The 18035-nt window shown below is 40.8% G+C and overlaps 1 protein-coding gene across 1 annotated transcript in view; it reads left to right on the plus strand.

The window, feature by feature from the left end:
- Positions 1–18035, plus strand: part of LOC135320516 (uncharacterized) — a 140293-nt gene that overhangs the window by 44145 nt on the left and 78113 nt on the right. The window contains exons 17-19 of the mRNA XM_064483637.1: positions 7940–8104; positions 10605–10829; positions 11446–17617. The gene's annotated coding sequence lies outside the window, so the exon portion shown is untranslated. The remainder of the gene's footprint in view (positions 1–7939; positions 8105–10604; positions 10830–11445; positions 17618–18035) is intronic.

An 18035-nucleotide genomic window follows, 5' to 3' on the forward strand; every position in this document is an offset into this window, starting at 1 on the left:
AAACCCTGGCTGTCTGGTTTCCAGGCTCCCAGGGATGGGCTTTGGGTGTTTAGAGGTATCTGCATCCCTGGATCTCTGTACCTCTGTGCATCACTTAGCCCAGAAAGGACAGGGAAAGGAGAGTTACACAGGTGCTCACAGTCGTGTCTCAGCCACTGTCCACGGACAGTGCACCGTGATTGGCGTTAAATGTCTTCTGGGCAGCAGATCTGTTCGTATAACAGAAATTTAGTCCATTGAGTTAATCTAGAAACCCTTCCTGCTCTGCTTCTGTCCATGGTTTCCATGTGACTGCCTGCCCGTGATTGGGCCGTTGAGGAGAATCTGTACTCATAGTTGAACTCTGATATTTCAGTCTGGTTCGTAGTTTCACATCTCCTGTTACATTAATAAATTCAATTTCTGGTTTCTTTGCATCAGTCTCTCATGAGTTTGGTTAATGTGACATCAGTCCATGGGAGCCTAGTGTTGCTGACGGTATATTTTCTGAGCACGTTGTGGCACTTCTACCCGTGTGGACCTGGGTGGAAGATTTCCGCCTTCCGCACTTATTTTCCCGAACAGCAGGGTCCTCTCCCACCCCCGGATGTGAGGCTGGGAGCTCTCAGAGTAGGCCAGTCAGAGGCCAAGTCCACAAATCAGAAAATAATGAAGTCCTTGGAAGTGGGTTTAATAGAAAAAAAGGGCTTCCAGGTATTCCGATGGGCTGTTCGAGTCCATTTGGTGAAAAGCTATCCACTGTTACTGGTTGAGCTGCTTCTTTGCTGTTGAAAAGTCTGGATTACATGGAGGGATTTTAAAAAGCAGAAAGGTGTGATTTCATGTGGTACATCCACACCGGTGAGTAGTGATGGATGACCGCCTGTGTGAGGCATAGACAGAGTCTTACAAACTTCATAAAACAGCTTTAAAACCTCTGCCATCTGAGTGCACTTCATATGGGGTCCAATTCATGACTGGGCATGCTGAGAGGGCAAATAATTGATAATGGCAGAAAGGACACAGAGGCATCAAAAAGGTCTCAGTCATGTTCCCTGTTTAAAGGATGTGGCACAATGTAATATATTTGAGCTGGTTCTTCACTGAACAGTTTTGAGTGTTTTCTGGGACTCCCCGGTGCACCAAGGTTCCGTGCAGCTGGGTGTCCCCTCAGTGCAGCTCTGTCAGCGCTCATCCTGGGCTGACGTGGTGTCACGGGGAGCAGGACAGTCAGCGTCCCCGGCTCCTCCGAGCTCCGTTTCTTCATCCGCAATGCTGGGTTTCTCTTCGGTGTCTACTTAGTAGGGTTGCTGAGAATCACACGTGATGGTTGTCAGGGGCGATTTGTGGTTGTCTCTGTGATTGTCATATAGTGAATATTTGATAGAAACTCTTGTTTTTTATTAAAATTATGGCTCCTAGATTGCAGTGGTTTTTAGTCTGCATTTACTCTTTTTATAAATTTATTCTTATTTTTAAATAAGCACTTATTTTTATTTATTTTTATGAAGGAACTGGGGACTGAAGCCAGCACATTGTGCATGCTAAGCAGGTGTTCTACAACTGAGTAATACAGACCCTCCTTGTCTGAACTTAAAAATAAATATTTCAATACACAAAATAGCTCTTAAACCCCATCATGGGCCTATTTTCTGTATAGACAATTGAATACATATGCTAATTCAATAAGAATAAATGTTGTTGGGACATAATTTCTGAATCTGTTTATGTGTTTAAAAACGATCATAGGTAGTGATAAACACGAGTCTTGGATCCACTACTTAGGGTCTGTTTTGCCATCATGGGAAATTATATTTTACAGAGAAGGCTAATTGGGTCTCGTTGATATTTGGATGATTTAGCAGATGATGAAGGCTTTCAAAAGCTGACAGTTTTGTATTTTAAACTAACTACAAAGTTATCTTCTATAAATTGGAAGTCCTCAGCTTGTGAATTGCCCAGTAATTCAGTGTGTACATGTCTGTGTCTCTGTGAACGTGTGTGTGTGTGTGTGTGTGTGTGTGTGTGTGTGTGTGATTTCAGGAAGGTAGAAATAAGTTCCATATAGCCTTCTGATACCTTTCTCTTCCAGTTCAAGGTGTAGGCATATATTTATACAAATAAATTGATACTCTTTTGTCATTTGGCATATTGGTGGGTATAAAAGTTTCTCATACTTGTTTCAGAAGGGTTGGGGAGAATGAGCTTAGAAAATAGGAGGAGATAGAGGCAGGAAGGTTCTTTACACTTTGTGCAGGATGAGAAACAGTAGCTTTTCTTTTTTCTACTAAAGCAAACTGGCACTGAATTGTAACATACTATTACTCAGAATTGCTTTTCTGATCAGATACGAGTGCCTCAGATTTTTCAAGGCAACATGAATGATGAAATGTGTTTTAGCAATTATCTTTAAATGTAGTTTTATTTTTTAAGTAAAAGGCTATAGCCTGTTCTTTCTTCCAGCGTTACAAGAAGTTCCCATTGATCCAGGTACATGATAATTGTGCTTAGTTTCTTCGGGTTATTGTTTTGTTTTTTTTTTTAAGTGCTTGTTTCATTGTGGTGTGAATGAATGTTTAAAATTTCTGGATTTTGATGTTTAGAACATGCTGATTTATCAGAACTGTTAAAAACCTGATTGTTGTTTGGTCCTCGTTTGGTGGGGCAACCTATTGAATTCTGTTGTCTGTTAAAGAGGGAAATTCTTCCTCTAGCCTGTAGATCATTAAGTGAATGGTTTGCAGTGTGCCTTTAAAATTCTTTGAATGCATTGAGCATGTTTGTCCAGTGAATTTTGAATTGACTCATAGTAATGAATTTGTTTGATTCTGTGGCTTTTGCTCCTCTCCACATGAATTTGAATTCTCTGTTGCATTTTGTATACGTGTTCTTAACAGGGGAAGAAATTTTGCATTTTTTACATAGGTGGGTTTTCCTATCCCCTCTGAATGCCTTCTGTAATTGATACAGCGAAAATCTGTTATTTCAGTGCTTAATTATTTCATAAACTATTTTTTGGCTTAATCAGAAACAATGACAAAGAATGATAATAAAAAACATGAAAACCTTCCTTCCTTTGAAGAATAGAAATGAGGTGGTCAGGCTCACGCGTGCTTTGTACCTGACACCCGTACTTTCATGTCATTGTGTATCATGATTCGGAGATGGAGTTGCTTCAGGTTTGTAGATTTTTGTTTTAACATTTGTGTTGAATTCATTCTCTAGGCTGATGTTTCCTGTTGCGTTTGTGGAAAGTGTAGGTGAAGGGAAACAGATGCTACGTTTTGTATTCAGGAGGCCTGAGTTGCTGAAGAGTATAGAGTAGAGGGTGGGCTGAGGAACAGAGTGACACTCCCTCACCTCCAGGCTGAAATTGATGAACGATGAAATCAATTAGGTGTATCGGTATTTATTTGACCAATAGAAGTCAGAGGGCCCAGACTGTCTAGTTATGCGCAATGGAAAGTACTGAATTCACCTGCAGAATTAGGTGATTTACCAAGTAGAAACAGCTTAGAGCAATCAGAAAAATCAGTTCTATGATGAGATATAAAAAGAATATAATATCTATTATTTCTGAAACTTTTCTATGTTAAGTTGTGTAGAGCTAAAATTAAGTTCCAAGCACCAGGAGTTAAGAGTCTGGGTGGTTCTGTGGGATCGTTATTCAGGGATGTGTCTAGACCCTGCTGGAATGGCCGAAGCTGGCAGGAAAAGACGCAGAGGCAGGATTTGTCATCCTAGGGTGTCCTCCATAATGGTTCCATGTGATAGCCCATGATTGGGTTAACAAATTTAACAGACACCAGACGCATGTCAACCTTAAGAAGAAAAAGTGTGCTTAGTAACTGCTTTCAAGCAAGCACCTGTGCATCCTCACTCCTGTCTCCTTGCCATAAAAAGCAGAGACAATGCCTTGCTTGCATATTTGAGGTTTTAGATAGCACTCTGTTCATTGCACAGCAATGACCCAGGCCCTCAGCTATAAATGCTGGGCGTGCGTGCTGTTAGATAGTCTATTATCCCCAAAACACGGACCTGGCTGGACTGGTGGTCTGCTTTGTAATGAATATCTAAAGAATTTATCTTGTTCCCCTCTCCCCATGACTCCCCTAAAGGTAAACTAAGCCTTTTTACTCATTGTGGATTCTACAATCTCTGTCTCATCCTGTCTTTCCCCAAGTTCCTGTTTACTATCACACAACTGTTAAAGACTATTTTCTTTGATTATACACAATAAATATGGGAGGATTTGAGAGGCTCTTGGAGTTGGCTCCCTACTCCCTCTCGCTTTCTTTCCTTTTTCCACAGTCTTGAGTCATTCATTCCATGTCGGTAAGACTTCTGCCAGCCAGAACCCACAGTTCCAGGTGAGAAGGATGCAGACTTTATCTCTCCTACCCGAGGGAGAGAGAGAAGAGAATTGAGATCTGCTCCCCCGTGGTCCCTTCCTGCCCCAGGGCCACTCCAGTTCACCTGCAGCCTTCTGGCCTCTGCTCTCAGGGCCTCTGTCCCAAGACTGACATCAGCCTTTTTTTCCCTTGTCAATATTTCCTGTGCCTTTCAGGAGTTGGTCTCTTCTCTGCAATTCCACCCTGGCAGATGTGATGGTGGTCAGCGTGCTGGTGGGCAGTCATTTGGGGACTCCCAGGAACCATTCTGATTCTCCTGAGTCTCTCATTCGGGGTTACAAAACTGTCGAGAACCGGAGGAAGCCCATTCACGTGAGGTCAACACAGTATTACATCACTTTCTTTTTATTTTTGAATTTTCAGTGGAGAAATTATTTGTAACAAACTGTTCCAGATTTTCGGCCGCCTGCTTTCCTCACCACTATTTCCTTGTTGGCTCTGGTGCTTGTTTAAAGAACCAAGTTTCTTCTCTGGTCATTTCTAGCAGCTGGGCTTGCCGAATCCTTGATCTGCATTTGAAGCAGAATGCTTCTTCGTGATGTCAAACTGATTTTCCTTGTCATGTCTTAATATTTTGTGTACACTCAGTAACTGTTTCAAGTGAAATGCTCTTGTCCAATTTCGGTTAACTCACATTTGCTGAACTCCTGCTTTCATGCTGAGGGCAGTTTCTTCTTCCTGTAATAAAATTTAGCAATTTGCATTTACTATGGGAAGGTACTGGCCCGAGGTGCTCTCGTTCTTAACAGTTTTAATAACATTTCACCCATTAAAATGTACAGTGGTTTTTACTCTATGCCCAGAACTGTGCATCCCATTCAATCTTAGAACATTTTCATCCCCCCAACAGGAAGCTCCTTACGCATAAGCAGACATCCCCATCTTCCCCATCCTCCCACAGCCCCAGGGAGCCACTTTTCTCTCTCTGTGGGTTTGCCTCTGCTGGAAATTTCATGTAAATCGAGTTACTTCATGTAAGTGGAAGCATCTATTGTGACTGACTTCTTTCACACTGAGTAACGTTTTCAATATTTGTCCACGTTGTGGCCTGGGTCAGTACTCAATGCTTTGCTATTGCTGAATAATATTCCTCTGTATGGCTGGGCCCCTCTGTTTACCCATTCATCACGTGATAGGCATTTGTGTTGTTTCTGCTTTTTGGCTGTGATGAGTAATGGCTCCGTGAATATTCCTGTAGGAGTTTTTATGTGAACATTTGTTTTCAGTTCTCTTACGTGTGTGCCCAGGAAGCAAAATTGCCTGGTTATTCAGAAACCAAATGTTCAACTCTCTAAGGACCTGCCAGGCGTTTTTCCAAAGTGGCCAGGCTGTGTTACATCCTCACCAGCAACGGCTGCGTCCTCTGCATCTTCTGTGTCCTCATTAGTGCTTTTTACTCTTTTTTTGATTATAACCTATTGTAGTGAGTGTGAAGCGGTTTCTCCTAGTGGTTTTGACTTGATTTCCCTTACAGCTAATGATATTGAACATCGTTTCGTTGTGCTTATTGGTCATTTGTATATTTTCCTTGATAAAAGTTTTTCAGATCCTCTATTCATTTTTTAATTGAGTTGCCTTTTTATTGTTGAGTTGTAGGAGGTTATTTTTGTTTTTGTTTTGTTTTGTTTTTTTTTTTTTGGTAGATACAAATTCCTTATCAGATAAATGATTTGAAAAAATTTCTGCTGTGTGTTGTTTTTTCACTTTCTGGATGGTGTCCTTTGAAGCAATGTTTTAAAATTTGATGAACTCCAATTTATCTCTGTTTTCTTTTTCCTTGTCCTTTTTCCTTATCCTCTGTTTTCTTTTTCCTTGTCCTTTCCTTCAGTTTACCTTGTCCTTTTGGGGTAATATTTAATATCTGAGGTATTTTATTTAAACTTTTATACATAAAATAACTTAATTATTAGGACAGTTCTAGGAGACGGGTGCTGTTGTTGTCCCCAGTCTATGGATAGGAGACTGGGTTGCAGAAAATTTCACTGACTTATCAGTGTCAAAGCTACCCAGTGCTTTGGGAGTTCAGACCCTCATGTTTGTCCCCAGCGTCTGTGCTCTTCACCACCATGCTCCACTCCTTCCTGGAATCGTTAATGAAAAAGTCTTTACTTTTTTGATTTCTTGTTAGTTTTTGTTTTTCTCATTGGGGCCTCATCTCCTCATTTTCCTTAAAGAGATCAGTGTAGGTTTATTTTAGGTCTCATGTAGGCAGAAGCATTGCTATCAGTTAACTTCTTTATTACTCACTCCCCAGTGATGGCTGTTGCTAATTGACCTAATGAAGTCTTGCTTTAGTCTTTCCTTCTCATGACACTAACAACAGAGTCATGACTTACAGAATGCTTAAAGAAGAAAGTACTTGATTGATTTTATTTTGCTACCCAATCAAACCAATCAAATAAGAACCCCAGAGTTGACACAGACGGTAAGCCCTCCAGAATAGGGTCACTGTCTTCCTTGTGTTTCATTTGTTTGGTCACAGTGTCTGGATAGTGCCTTGCTGTCCAGCAGTTTTGTTAGGATACAGTGTTCGTGAATCATTGTAAGGACAGAATTTTGACAACAGACTGTGCTGTTCATTTCACGAGGGAAAAGTTAATATAGAAATACTGCTCAGATCTATTTTAAAATTAAGCTTGGAATTTTGAGAAGAGTTCAAGAAACCATACAAAGATCTTTTTCACTAATTTTAGATCTATCTTAGACACATTATGGTTACATAGCAGAGTACCTTATCAAGTAGATTTGACAAGAGGTGTGTATTATTGATTATTTGTTTTAGTTGAAATATTCTACCTGGGATAAAATATTCAGTGCCCATAAATGAACAAATATGTTTGTATTTCTATGCAACATGGGAGCAGACTTCATATGTTTCTATATAATATATATGACTGTGTGTTTTAATCTGTCTTTCAGTGTTTTTATAGTTTTTCAGCAATGTTGTAACTTTAGAATTCTTCTAAGAAAATCACCCCAGATTCTAGTGCAGTTTGTACTGTGTATCCTGTCTTATGCATGGGATTCCACTGTCCCCACAGGGAGGAATTTCCTCTTATATTGAGTTAGTATCAGAGTTAAAGGAACTGTGATTTCTAGGCCTTTGCTCTCCATGTGTTTGCATTTGGCTGTCAATCGCGATTTTCCCTTTCTTGAGTTTTCATTGTTCAATTAGAATTTTTGAAAATAACTATTAATATGTTGCATCGATCTCCCTAGAAACTTGATGTGTTTGTGCTTTTCAGTTTTCAATTTATGAAAAATGTAAATACACACTTGTTTTTAAGTAGTCCTTTTTCACTAGATATTTGGTTACCTCTTTATAGTTAAAATATTTTTTCCCAATGTATGAATCAGTGTGCATGTTTTAAAAGATACCTTACTTTTTATTTTTCTTATTGTAACAGTTATATTCATTGTAGAGAATATAGAAAATACGGATAAACACATTAATAACTTAAAATGGCCTCTAATCTCACCTAGACATACAGTTGTAAGGTTTGAAATTGAGAATTACAAGTCCTCTCACATTGTTCTTCTTTTTCAAGTACGTTTTGGTTACTGAGACCCTCGAATTCCCATATGAATTGTAGCAGCAGCTAGTCAGTTTCTGCAGAGGAGACCGCAGGGATTGTGATCGAGACCACGTTGAATATACGGATCGTTCTGGGGAGCACTGCCATTCCAAAAGCGCTGTCTTCTGATCCAGCAATGTGCTTGGTTTGTCCAGGTATTTAGGTATTGTTTAATTTTTTTTTAACAATGCTTTGAGTTTACAGAGTTATTTTACTTTGTTTTTTTTTTTGTCTTTATACTGAGGACAATTGTGCCAGGTACCGGGATCAGAAGTGTATTTGAGCCCCGCCACTTGCTGCCACCATGGTCACTGCGCTCTTGCTTCACCCGCTCTACAATCTTGCACAGAATAGGACCTCAGTAACTCTCTCTCTCGAATGATTATATGCTTGTTGGATGATGCTTGAGAGTCCGTGTGATGATTTTTTTCCCCAGCCTTTCCCCACTTCTTTACTATGCCCTTTCTCTTCCTTTCCTCCAGCCTGGGTTTCAGTTTACCTGTGGCATTGATTTTTCTTGTCTGTAGACACTTCCTTTCACTGGTTCACGATAATTTTACATGTGGGCTGTGGAAACTTGCTAGATGTCAAGAAAGAGCCAATCCATTGCATGCTAGTATTTTTAGAGTGCATTATTGTTTTATCGATTGAAATTAAATCAGGGTGACCCCCTGAGCCCTCCTGTGAGCTGTTTTTGCCATCCTACAGGTGATAATGCTCTGGCTGCTGAATGTGCCCTTTCCCCAGACTTGGTTTTGGAGTTAAGTCACCATCAGTGGAGCCCTCTCTTTAAAAGATGAAGAAAACATTTGCTCCTTCTCCCTGGTTGGGGACTTGGATGAGATGAGGTAACAGATAAAGAATGGAGCCCCACCTCATTCTAACACCCGCTCGTTCCGTTCCTTTCTCCACGGAAAAAGAGTACAATTCAACACTATAAAGATTGATTGTGAGCAAATGAGATAGACAGGACAACCGATCATTTATTAAATATACTTTCATGCCAGAAACAAATGTATTATTCACACAAAAAGCACACAAAGCACGGTAGTACCGTGATTACCAACGTGGGTCCGAGTTCGAGTCCTGCTCTGGAGTGACCAGTCCTGTGAGATGGAGAACTGGTAGGTCGGCTTAGCCTCTCCCGGGCTTGTTTTCTGTCCTGCAGAGATGGGGCTCGCTAGGCGTCCCTCCCCCATAGAGATGCTGTAGGGTGCAAATGATGCGCATGGGCAGCCCGAGCATAGCTGCTCATTCCTCGTAAGTGAAGGAGAGCATAGCTTTTGTGGTGAAGGCTTTATAACAGCCCCGTGTGGACTTTCAGTGCTCCGAAGGAATGCCTTGTGATTTGGAGATGGGATTCTCATTTCTGTAAATACCCAAGGATTGTGTAATTGGGCCCTGCTGATTTGAATCTATTCTTTAGAAAGTACATATTGTAGATATATTTTTCAAGCATGCATGCTTTTTTCTTTTATCATTTATTGTTCTACCCTCTCTCTTGGTGGGACTTTTCATGGAATCCAGGAAACAGCCCTAAGCCACCTGCCTCTTCACACGTCTCCGTGGCGGTTTTCTTCCCTGACTAGAAGAGGGTTCTGCATAGGGAATTTTCTTTGTTCCCCTTTTCTTGGAGTCTCTCTGTCTGTCTGCCCACCTCTCACCTGTCCAACTGTCCATTTCTCTACCCACTCATTCTTCTGACTTGTTCCAAATAGCATTTCAGGCAGCTTACAGAAGAACAGATACCAAATAAACAGGTGAGATAATGGGACCAAGTTCAGACAGTGAGGCTAGGAGGCGAGCCTGTGTGAGGGTGGCAGGCATGAGAGACACGCGTCTGCCCTGTGACTTATAAGATCGACAGCAAGAGTGTGCCTGAGGCTCCCAGCAGACACAGGTTAACAGGGTTTGTGGGAGATGCTCACTGGCTGTGAAATAAATAAGTGGCTGAGGGGAAGCCCAGCCTTTCCAGCTACTAAGGCTTAGGAGAATATTTTGAGTGTCTTCAACATCAGAGTATTTCATCTTTTCTTTTGTCAGAGTTCTACATATAGATGGTTACATTCTGTACCTGGAAATTTCTACAAAATTTCTTCCCACTTGAGTCCCATGACTCGGGAATGGGGTGGTTCTGCTCATTGACTGGGGTTGGCCAGAAACCAAAAATGACAGCTTCAAAGGAGCCTGGGATTTGTCAGTTATGTTTTGTCAGTACTGTAGAGTTCAAAAAATGCTTTCACAGTATCTCTCCATCTGAGGCGGCAGCGTGCTCTCTTACCAGCATCAGGAGCTCAGGGCCATGGGATGGTGGGGGCTGACTGCTTTGCCGTCAAGACAGCTGAGCTAGTCACTGCAGGTTTGATTCTTTTACGTAAGGCCTTTCATGTTCTTTACTTGAATGTTTCAACAGGGAGTTAATTAACTGAGTTAATTAACATTTAATAAATATGATTCTTTGTTGAAAAGACAGTTATAGACAGAATATAAGCTCTGAAGCCTTTAAAAACGGTTTCATTACTGAAATTTCAGTAGGGGAGATACACAGTTTATCTTATTTATGCCTGTCTTTTAAAGTAACAAAGAAACAAGACAGAAAAGGCAGAGGATTGTTTCTGTTCTTCCTTTCTGCTTGCAGGTGCCCTCACCTCCAGTAGCATCCATCCAGACACCGGAACTGACACTGGCCGTGCTCCGAACTGCCTCAGCCCTGAAGACACAACTGACAAATAGAAGGGGACCACGCCCTGTTACAGCAGGTGCTCTCACTTTGTGGATCCTTATGTAACTGAGCGGTGTTAATCAGGATTGCCCGTTCTACATTTTGTGGCGCTGCTGCGGTGTCTCCTAATTACTTGTTTCTGTAAGTATTCATGTATTATTCCCCACTGAGTGGTACTACACGTCTAAAAATGCTTTTTTCAGATGAAAAATAATGTGCATTTAATATAATATGTCTGAAAAAAGGGGCAAAAGATTCTATCCTGGTCCCTCTACTCAGAGATAATAATTAACAATTTAACATTTATTTTCTGTTCTTTTCGTTAGTGTGTATCATCTCTGTCATAAAAACCAGTGAGCACTCTGTCCCTGTTTACTGTTCGGAGACCTCCATTTTCCATTCGGCTTATTACATGTTTTTCTACAATATTCTATCTCCCCTGGCATGATTTTTAAAGACCAGTGTAGCATTCTGTCTTATGGAGGCATGGTCCATTTTACTTCGGACTTAAATAAACTTTTAAATTCCAAGTGTACTTAACTGAAATACTGAAAAGAGAACTGTGGTGGTACAGGAAGGCCCCTAACTCCCTTCTCATTATTTCCTGAGAGTAAAAGCTGTTGAAAATTTGGTATATATATTTCATGACCTTTATGCCTATGAGATACATATATATACACATATGAGAAATCAATATATAGGTGTGTGTATATATGCTTTATTTAAAAATGAGACCATACTATATGTTTTTCTGCAGCTCGCTTTATTCACTCAGGGGTATATCATGGACGTCCTCCCACTCCAGACTCACCCGGCCCTTTCAGATAGATTGGAGGGGTCTCCTGATGTGCGGGTGTCGTCTCTTGTCCACGGAAACATTTGGTGCGAGACTGCTGTGGACAAGGCCCTGGACCACGGCGAAACGCCGGCTCCCTCAGCGCCCGCAGCTCGCCTTGATTTACCGCATCATTGTCTTGATGGTGGACAGTTAAGTTTTCTCCATTTTCCACTGTCAGAAAGAATGTTTGAGTTGCATCCTTCTTGTACAGAACTTCCTGTGATCTTGTATGTGTATTCCTTTAGTTAAGGCTTCTGGAAATTTAGTCCCTGGATGTGACATTTACATTCATCACAGACTCCTTTCAAGTGACTAGAAATTCCTTCTCCATTGGGGAATGAAAAAATGCACAATTACTTATGTAACCAATTCTCTATCGCTGGATATGATTTCACTTCAGTTTTTCTTCCCACCTTTGTAAACAGTGCTGTGTAAATGCCCTGATGGGTACATCTTTTTGGACTGATTTTTTTTTCCTAAAGGAAACGATTCCTAGAAGTGGAGTTGAGTCAGTGTGTATGTACGTTTTTCAGAGCTTACAAATCCATTGATATGTCATCCTCTGAAAAAGTCGCTCATGATTTGTTCTCCCACAGATGGACACTAGCTAGATTATCTTAAAAATATTTGCCAATATGATAAGCAAAAGTGCTTTTTCATTGTTTTTTTTTGCATTTGATGACCAGTGAAGTTTTGAGCATTTTTCACTCATTAGTCATTTGACTTTTTTAAAATGAATGATTCCTTTTGTCCTTTGCCCACATTTAAGTGAGGGAGCTTCTTGTTGCTTTGTGACAGCTTTTTGTATGTTATGAAAATTAACTTCGTGAATTCATCAACATGTATCACAGAGCTTTTTCTTGTCATTTCTTTCCTTTCATTTTGTTCAGGAAGTTTTCTGATTTTTGTTGTGGCTCAAACTATTCTTAGGATAGTAAATGTCTTCCTTATGGGTTTTATCTTTGACATTATTCTTAGAAATACTCTCTTATAATGGAATAAATCTCTTCTGTAGGTATTTTTTAATCTCTAAGATGGAGATTATAATAGTACATGTTATAGTGAGGAGAAGTTGAGTTAATAAGAGCAAAGAGTTGTATTTGCTGTTACTAGTACTTTTTAATATTTACATCGCTATCTGCAATTTATCTTGTGGTCATTATGACAGGAGTAGAATTTATTCTTTCCAGGTGATTCTCTGTCCCAGGACAATTATCGAATTCATAATTTTCTCTTTGATTTGAAATCCCACCTGTACAAAATACTTACATACACTAGAGTCTTTTTTGAGCTCATGGTTCCCTTCTGTCAATCTCCTTTCCTTACTCCAGCACCATATCTTACATGTTGTAAAAATTTATTTAATAACTGGCAGTCTGATTTTTTTTGATTCTTTTCTTCCATCCCAAATTTTCTTGTCAAGTATTATGACTTTATTATTCCTGAAGAATTCCAAAATATTTTGTTCAAGTTAAAAAAAATCAGATTGGAATTTTCATGGGATTTTTTAGTAAGTTTTGAATTATTCTTAGGAGAACTTACATCTTTACAAAACTGCTTTTCTCCATGCAATATGTTTATGTCTCTACATTCATACCTCTTACTTTAACCCTCAGTACAGTCCTGAAGTTTCTCCATTTAGAATATGGGCATTATTTTTGAATTTATTCCAGATTATTGTTTATGTTTTTGTTAATTTTGTAAGTGAGAATTTTTTGCTATTATATTTTTAAATGTTTAAAACTGACATTTAGAAAGGAAGATTCGGTTTGTCAATACTCACTTTGTAACTTGTCATTTAAAATTGTAAGTATTAAGTACTTGTTCCAGAATCCTTTCTTTTCTGTTTTTTAAAATTTGTTTCCAAGATTCTCAAAATGTTCATAGCTAAGTAGTATAGGAGGGGACACAGATGGAGAGAGGAAGTGTGGCTCACGAACAAACTGTGAGCAATTTCATGGCTGCCTTTAGGCTGGAGAAGCCACAGAAGAGCCCAGGTTAGACCAAGGGTGGCTTTGTATGCACTTGAAAGCCAGCTTTCCTGCCTGTATGGTGAAGCCTGGTGGGCGTGGCAGGTAGATGATCAAGGTCTGATCAAGGTCATTGGCTGCACAGAGCACTGTGTCTGTGAGAACTGGAGACCATTACCATGGGAAATGCTTGGCGCCAGGAACACTGCAGGGGAGCTGGGGAGCCTGTGTGTTAAGGATTTTCCAGCCCTGGGAGAGGGAAGATGAGACTCTGCATTCAGATCTGAGTTTGAATTCATCCTCTCTTGTTTACTGGTCCTCTGACTTTTGTCAAGTTATCTACCCGCTTTGAACTCCTGTTTTCTTGTCTCTCAAAACAGGAGAATTACAGCCTGCTGCTAGAGTGTTTGATCAGGGTAAATGATTTGTGTCTATAAGATGCCACGTACAGTCACAATCTCAGTGAGAAATGGGCTGTCGCCTCTTCTTCTGCAACTCAGTGCTCGATAAGACATCGGGGGAAAGCCAGTCCCTAATTTGTATGTGATGCAATGAGGAACAAAATTAACGTCTTGCCTTTCCCTAGCAGGATTCTTATTTCTTTGCTTCATTTACCTCTTTCCTCCTTTACTCTCCCCTTTCACCTCCTCCACCAAAAGAGACTGAGTCTGTCTCAGAACACTACATTCAAATTACTTTAAATGTTGGCTCATCCCCATGAAATTACAGTGAAATTAAAAATAATCTGTACACGTCCCAGACATGATTATATTTGATTTACACACACACACACACACACACACACACACACACACAATCAGGCTACCTCCCATTTGCTGAGGGAGAAGGACCACTTTTTCTGAGTTTTCATTCACTGAGCGTGAGAGCAAAGTCTCTTAAGCAGAAATTCGCCTGGCTTCTTGCATGGTTTTTTAAATTGGATTTCTGCTTTGTGTCCACAGAAATAGACTCCTATTAGAAGAGGGGAAGTGGAGACATAGATATTCTGCTGAGATATTGGTGTCATCATATTTGAGTTGGAAAGGACTTACGACAGCATAGAGTCGTACCTTTTTATGGGTGAGAATCCATGATAGTGTAACTTGGACAAGAACCCGGGTCTTCTGTCTTCATGTCCACGCGGATGAAGAGGCAACTGGGTGGGGGATGGCAGGGATCCTTACTTGAGTTCCGGGGTCTTGCTAGTTTCCATTGTTCAGCTGCCTTTAGTTTATGTCCATGTGGCCTCTCATGGGAAGGTCACTCTATCCTGATAGATTGAGTTTCTAATCAGCAAAAAGGTCTGGACCCACTCATGTTTCCCAGAGATTTTCTGCTGACCTGCTGACAGTTTATATACATGAGATCTTAGAAACTGCTGGATATAAAATCCTTATTGTTATCATTTGCCCTCGAGTTCCACAGGAATGGGGTGCTGTCTCAGGCTGTCTAAGGCCAGCTCTGAACAAAGATAGGGTGATAGGCTGTGCAGCTGGACACTCCCCAGTCGAATGGGATTTCCACCTTAGTTTTTAGAATCAGGCAGATGAGTTCAAATCTTACCTTTACCAGTTATTAGCTTTGTGACCTTGAGGAAGAAACTTTACTTTTTTGGGGACAAATTTTCTTTATCCGTAAATAAGTTCAGTATTTATTTTAGGGTTTTTGTTTTAGAATTGAATGAGCTAATTCCCTCATTTATTCCTAAAATACTGATCACATGGTTCTATGCTGGTGACCTAGTGGTTGATTACTAAGGGACTCAGTAGTGAGAATGTGGGTGAGGCTCCCTGGATAATAGAGCTTATATTCCATGATATGCTTGTAAAAGACTGGATTGCAGTGGATTTTTAGTAAATGTCCATTCTTTTCCTAATCCCCATTGATTGTGTATATATCTTTATACTAATATATGAACAATTTTTTATTGCAATATAAGTCTTTTTGTAGTATTTAAAGTATGTAGCTATAACAAAAATACGTGAAATAAAATGATTTGACTTTTATTTTCTTTTCAATAAACAAAACAAAATAAAATAGAAAAGAAAAGAAAAAGTTTTGAAGGAGTAGAAATAATTTTATTTCCGTGTAATCGACTCCCTATGTTAGGTTTTTCGGTTGTGTTCTTAAACAGCATATAAAATTGACAGGTTTTGACTTCAGTGTTGATAGCTGGGTGAGTATAGTTTCTTTTTGTGGTTGTCTTTGATGAATTATTTGCACTAGATCATAAATAATGTGCATGTTACATATTGGAAACGAGGAAAGAGTGGAGACATACTACCTCCAATGCAGTCATTTTGTTACCGAGTCCAAACTCATTCTGCTCACCAAATGACAGGCCAATAAACTGGGAGATGAGGTGTTGGAGCAAGGAATAGTGACTTTATTTGCAAAGCTGGCAGACCCAGAAGATGGCAGACTGATGTCCTGAAGAACCATCTTCCCCAAGTCAGAATTGAGTCTCCTTTTATACTAAAAAGGGGTGAGGCTGCAGTTGGTTGTTGGAAACTTCTTGTTGTATGAATTGCTTGTCCTTTGAATCCGCTGTTCTTGCAGCTGTCCATGTGGATCAAATCATGTTGCCATTGTAATACCTCCAAAAGTAAAACAAAGTTATTCTCTATTTTGCAACTTGCCATCTCTACATAAGTGCAGATTAGTTAGCATCCTTCAAGATCACGGCCAGGAGAAGAGGCTGTCCTGGATATTTCAGTCTAAAGGCAACTTTCTTTTACAAATGGTGCAGAGATAGCAAGTCTGAGCCTAGAAAACAGGGCACAGGTTTAAAGCCAAAGGAACAGACCTAACATGGGGTCAAAATTGTTCTTTTCTATTACAATTCCCTTTTCCGCTTCATAGATAATTTTAGTAAGAAACATGAGCAATTTTGTATTTTTGCTTCTTAATAACCGATAAGTGGGCCAACTATATTTTTGTGAGCAGGGATGCTGTGCGGGCATAGGGGTCACAGCAAACTCTTGTTGGGGGTGGCCGACCCTGGAACATGTCTGATGCCCCGTGAGTGTTGGTGAGGGTCCCCTAGCCAGCGGCTCTCTTCAGGAGGCAGCATATGGGCATTGATATCTGGAGACCTCATTTTCGGCTGCAGGAAATTTTTTAGATACTGCGATTGAAAAATCACTCCAGCTGGGGATAATTAGGGAAAAAAGGAAAAGTAAAAGGGTTTGGAGTAGAGTAGAAGAGAAGGACATCAGATCACGGAGCCTGAGTGCTTGGCAGCGGGGCTTCGGGGGAGAGGGGAGCAGACGTGGGGAGGGGCCTGGCACCGGAACCAGCTCCTGCACCTGTCAACATGCCCAAGCCACATAGCTTTTAATTGGGCCACCTCTCTGGGCTGGATGTCACCCTGTGCAGAACCTTGAGAATCGAAGGTAAGGGGTGGGCAGCACTCACCTAGGGGTCACTGTAGATTTCGGTCAAGTCCACAGTGCCTTTTCTGTTCATGTGTCTTCACTTGTCCTTTATCTCAGGATCTGAGGAGGAGGAGAAAGGAACTCAGATAGAGATCCAGGAAGATATCCGACTGTGTTAAGAGAGGACAGACACAGTGACACGGGGAGCGAGGACACTTGCAGCAAAGTAAAATTACTTCACAACTATTGCTTCAGAGTTGCAGGTGTGAGAGAGCCTAAGCCTGTCTCAGAGTGCAGGGGACAAGTGGAAAGGAATGGCAAAATTTCCACTGAAAATTGAAATTTTGTTAAATAGCCTGCTACTGTTGCTTGTATCACTTGAATGAATGCAGGCATATTTCTGTGGGCATTTATAGGTTCACTCAACCCCAGCAGCCCCTCTTGCCCCCATCGGGGATGGGATTTCTCAAGCACAGTGCCCCTCCTGCTTGGGTGGGCCACGCTGCGTGTCCTCGCCTGGGGCCGGGCTGCTGCAGGGCACTGAGTCCCTGAGGCGCGGCCTGGGAGACAGGACAGGAATATCTCTGCTCTCGACTGAGGGCCTCCTTTTCCCCCTGCAGTGTAAGAATTCCGGTGACTGAGTTAGAAGCATGCTCCCAAGCTGTCCGTGTCCTTGCCATTCAGAAGCGGACCCTGGAAGCTTCCAAATTTCTCCAGAATGCGTTCTACATTCACTTTCGGCAGGTGAGTGTATGTCTTTACACAAGTGGAGGAATTACTGCCGTTTTCCTGGACCTTACTCACCACTAGTCCATCTGATTTTTCTGTGCTAGGATTCAGTATGGCCTGCTAAAATATCTGGAGTCAGATCTTGAAACACTGATGAAGAGGATCATTTATTTTATTTCTATATATGATAGCCTTTTACTTTCAAAATTCAGAATTTTTCGTTCTTTCAGGAATTTTTGGGGGGTTGGCGAAACAACTTTGCTCTTACAATCTTTGAGACCTGTTGCTTTGTGCCTCTCACCTGTCTTCTGTCACTTGTGAGAGGCGATTCCATTTGTGACCCTGTCCGGGTTGTTCATGTTATAAAACATATAGTCTGTTAAAGTACAGTCCCTTTTACTCCAAAGACATTCCACAAATACTACTAAAACCT

Source organism: Camelus dromedarius, unplaced genomic scaffold, assembly GCF_036321535.1.
Source record: "Camelus dromedarius isolate mCamDro1 unplaced genomic scaffold, mCamDro1.pat HAP1_SCAFFOLD_176, whole genome shotgun sequence".
NCBI classification, from domain to species: Eukaryota; Metazoa; Chordata; class Mammalia; order Artiodactyla; family Camelidae; genus Camelus; species Camelus dromedarius.